Genomic DNA, 5,246 nt, shown 5'->3' on the forward strand with positions numbered 1-5,246 from the left:
TCTCAAGAAATTTTGAGGCAAATTTAATGCAAATTGCCAAAAGTCTCGGAGAATTTTGAAAATAAAATTTTGTGTTTATCCAGTTTTGTTGAAAGAACGCCATATTTGCGGTATAATACGTCATAGGCAGAACCTCTATTGAAGCCAATAAGCTATATGAATTATGCCATGGGGAGTGATTTTTGTGATATGACCGATACTTGCCCCTACTGCCCATCAAACAACGTTTTTCAGACAATGTTTAAATGTCAGGTTATATAAAGGATGTAAAACAGTGAGAAAACACTTTTGAAAAATTGGTGCAAACTATTCTGACGTAATGTTATTAAGGGAAGTGTAATGAGCATGGATTCCAGAGGGGGTGTGCGTGTAACATACACAGCCACCAAAAAAGGACCAGCTCAGATCGCTCGCCAAATAAGTTTGCAGTTCAGAAATTGCATTTTTATTCTCAGTCTTGAAAAAAATAGGCAGGGGTGGGAATTGAACCCGGGACCTCACTTTTATAACACTCGGTATGTTACCACTAAGCCAACTGAGAAGCTGTGAGAAGTTTGATAGTAATCCTTGATATTGCTGAATAGAATAAATCAATACTGATAAGGCTTATTTATCTAATGTACGATGCTATTAAAAATTAATAGACGTTCCATAGGGCCTATAAACTAGGAATATAAATGTGAAATAATTATCAATCAACCAATCAATCAAGTTTTAAGGTTGGTCTGAACCCTGGAATTATGGAAACTTTCGGGCCTCATAACTTCTAAATTGTTGGTCTAAAGTATATAAAAGTATACATATTTAGAATGGCAAAGACTTGATAAGTTCATCTGTGAGGTCAAATTTATGCCAAAATGGCATTTTTGGCCCAAAATCCCAAAAATAACGGTTTTTGGCCCACTTCTCTATCGTGCAAAAAAAAAAAAAAAAAAATTTGGGCCAAAAATATCTAGGACCCGTTTTTTCATTTTTTTGAATTTTGACCAATTTCACCAAAAATATTTGAAATTTGGGCCAAAATCAGGCTTTTTTATGATTTTTTTGAAAAATCAGCATGTTTTGACCATTTTTGGTGCAAATTTCTCAAATTTGTATACTTTTATATACATGTACTTTAGACCAACCTTTTATGGTCTGAACCCTGGAATTATGGAAAGTTTCGGGCCTCATAACTTCTAAATTGTTGGTCTAAAGTATATAAAAAGTATACATATTTAGAATGGCAAAGACTTGATAAGTTCATCTGTGAGGTCAAATTTGGGCCAAAATGGCATTTTTGGCCCAAAATCCCAAAAATTTGACCTCACAGATGAACTTATCAAGTCTTTGCCATTCTAAATTTGTATACTTTTATTTACTTTAGACCAACAATTTAGAATGAGGCCCGAAAGTTTCCATAATTCCAGGGTTCAGACCAACCTTAAGTTATCAACATCAACAATCAATAATAAAACGATGAGTCATGGAATATTACTAAACTTTACTTATCTACCAAATAAATAAATGAGTCAGTAAAAAAATAAATAGGCACAGGCCTAAATAAATAGATAAATACAGAATGCAGTTAGCATTTTAGTTAGAAAACTCCGAATATTCTATTAAAATTTTCTGCTATGCACGCAAAGGACTTGTGCCTTTAATATCCGCGCCTAAATCAATAATGAGTCTTTCACCATGCTCACACCATGTTAAACTACTGACCATGCTGACTGTATCCCAGTAGGATTATCTACTGACCAGGTGCTAAACAACTCAGTAAAGTGGGTGCTTTTACTGTACCCAATCAAGTCTACTTATCAAGGTCATAGCAGGGCATTTACAAAGAATGGTCAAAGGTCAACGTTTCCAAAGAAGTATAGTATAGATGTTGACGCAAGCTTTCGTGTGGGAAACAAAAGAACATACTCCCCAGTCGTGGCCTTTTTATGAGATTTGATACGGCGCTGAAGTCTATGGCTGTCCCAAAATCAGTTCCAGACCCGGTTTCCAGATGCAAATTTGTATGTTGTTACAAGGAATTCAAAGTAATTTTATCATCAAGTGACACACATAGAGGAATACGAGATCTATCTTGAGCCAATCGGAGGACTATGTTCGATTATAAGTGAGCCGTCCAATCTGTGCCACTAACGAAAGCCATCCATTATTGTCATCGTGGAAAGCTTGGATGCTACTGTGAATGATGGTGCTGACTGTATAACAATAACAGGATACCCCCTCAGCTGTCGTAGAGACAGACCTACATCCAACAAAGGAGGGATTGCCATCTATTGCCTGGAGGGTATCGTCATATTTCATGACAGTGCTATTGATCCAGATGACGTGGAGCTCATGTGGTACTCGGTAAAAAATGAAATCACAAATATACTCCGTGTTGCTGTCTATAGATCACATAGTGCTATCATTGATTTCATCAGCGATCTGAACTCCAATATACAATCAGTAGTTCTTGTTGGCGATTTCAATGCTCACTACAAGGAATGGCTTGGCAAGTTTGCAGCACGTATAACAGATGCGGCTGGACGCCGAACACTTGAGATGTGTAATGATCTTGGTCTAACACAATTTTTCAAAGAACCTAATCGTGAAGACCAGATTTTTGACTTGGTCTTCATTGATCTAGATGAAGACTCGGTACTTCAGACCACGGTCAAGTTCATTTTAAACTGAATGTGCCACTGTACAGAAATAAACCCTTTATACAAGCACAAAGTGTGACAGTACGATAACACCGACTACTGGGGAATGAGAGGTTTTCTTGCATCTGCAAACTGGTCTCTTGCACTTCGATGACCCAGAAGAAGCTTGCAGCAACATCACTACTATTATCAGTGATGCAATGGTATACCAGCAAAGCTTGTGTTCAAGAATACTGGTGACAAGGTATGATAAGGATAATGAACTGAGTGCAATGCATTCGTCAAGATAATTTTTCTCGCTGTGGAGTTATTGCATTTAGCTCGAGAGCCGATAGGCTCAAGAGCTAAATGCAATAACTCCATGGCAAGTGCAATTATCTTGACGAATGCATTTGCACGAGTACATTATCCGTCATACACTTTGAGTGTAGGCCTATTAAAACAATAGGCAATATTAATTGCTGCATTCATTATATTAGTTTTAATATTAGGGAAAATATCTTACATTTTAAAAACACCGTCAGGACATTGACCAGCTACGTAGCATTTAACTGGTAAAGAAAATCAATCCCTGTATAAGTTAGCTATGAATGGTATCGATTGCGCCATACGTCATACTTCAGTAACTTATTCACGCATGGTTTGTAACCAATTGACTTTATGTTGTGATCATTTAGAGCACTGAACCAGTTCACCTGGAAACGATCGATTTAGATGTCCGAAGCCCCGACTAGTACTACGGTGAATATCAACTGGACTTTATAGCTCTATAATTTGAACTTTAAAATCTACTTATATTAAAACACACGACATTGGGATTTAACAATTTGTTCAGTATTATCATAGGCCTTCAAACACATGTGTTTGAAGGCCTATGGTATTATAAAGCATGATCATGATATTATGCGCTAGTGTGTGTTTCCGGGCCCGGCTATGTTATTTTAGATATAGGCCTACATGTATTTCATTTGTAAAATGCTGAATATTTTGCAATGGTGTCATCTTGTATAATTATGATCCACCTGTTTTGGCCCTTTTTAATTAATAGAAGCTCGATTATTCTCATTTGATGTTTTGATTTATTTGAGGTCATTAATCATAATTTACGACAATGATATTTGCACGAGCGATTGCCGAATAGGGTGCAACTCTACTAGTCTTATTACAAGACTGCCCTACCCTAACCCTAAACTCCGTAAACGAGGACTGGACTCAAGTCTAGCGAGTTGCACCCTAACTATACCATTTTAACACCACAGAATGTATATTCGTACTTTTATGATGGTATATATATCGAACAGACAATTATATAGTTATGTGACCTCTGTGTCGAAAGCGTCACCTAACTCTACTATATGGTTATGTGAAAGTAGTATTTCTAGTATTTGAGCGTGCACGTATTATCTAGAATCTATTGTTTAGCGTGCAAGTTTTAGATAATGCATTGTTTAGCGTGCAGTTTTATATAATTTGGGCTGTGAAGGGTAGTTCGCGAAAATAATGCACGGGAGAAGAATACATAACGATGAATAGAAACGGGCACTAGAAGTGTATGGTTTGATAACCACTGCAAACCAGGAGCAACCAAGAAGCGTCGCTTATTCAGCAGGAAGCTAAAAAACAACAACACCAAGGAAAATAGGATTGATTGATTGGTTTTATTTGGTTCCATATAAAGCAGAGCATTATAAAAATTCATAAATATATATTGTTACAAATTTAAATACATTACATATGACACTAGACAAAATAAAAAATAAGATATATCGTCGGGTGTATTACATAGTGACGGATCACACAAGCTGTAACTTCTTTTTACAAAACGCCAATGATTGTATTAAGTTTTTACCAATTTACACTGTGTTATCTGTAAATTTGAAGCCGCCTCTAAACGCCTCTGAACATATTTTGATCATCTTTCAATAACCTACTCATTAAAAAGGATCATATTTTCATTTTTTATTACTTAATCATCCCTTTTATATTGTAAAGCTTTGAAATAATGTCTCTAAATAATTGTCGAATCAACTCGAAACATTAAAAATTTATTAAAAGTGATATTTTACTAAAATAATGATCTATTGAATATCTGCTCTACGTAAAAGTTTTTGGTTTATACCCAGTTATCAACATCCGTCAAGAAATCATGTAGGTTTCAATGAACAATATTGAATTACGTACGTTCAAATTGAAAAATAATGTTTTTACATAGTGACGGATGTGACAGATACGCCATACAATTTAGTTGTTTTTCCGAGTAAACGGCGTTTTACATAGTGACGGATGTTTAGATACGCCACTATGTAAAACGTCGGGTAATGTAATATATCAACATCCGTCATTTGCATAATTAATTAGCTAATTAATTATGCAAACTTGAGCTTCAAATCTTGGTAATATTATACTACTCACCATTTAAAATACATTGGCCAATTTTCATAAAAATGACAAAAATCAACATACGTCACTATGTAATACACCCGACGATATAAAGTGAATACACTAGGAACCAGGATAACCCATAAAGCCAATGTTTCAGGCTTGATTCCAATGGGGTCCTTAATACTTACTGCTTACTGCTCCCTTAACCGGCTCTCCATATGT

Source organism: Amphiura filiformis, chromosome 1, assembly GCF_039555335.1.
Source record: "Amphiura filiformis chromosome 1, Afil_fr2py, whole genome shotgun sequence".
NCBI classification, from domain to species: domain Eukaryota; kingdom Metazoa; phylum Echinodermata; class Ophiuroidea; order Amphilepidida; family Amphiuridae; genus Amphiura; species Amphiura filiformis.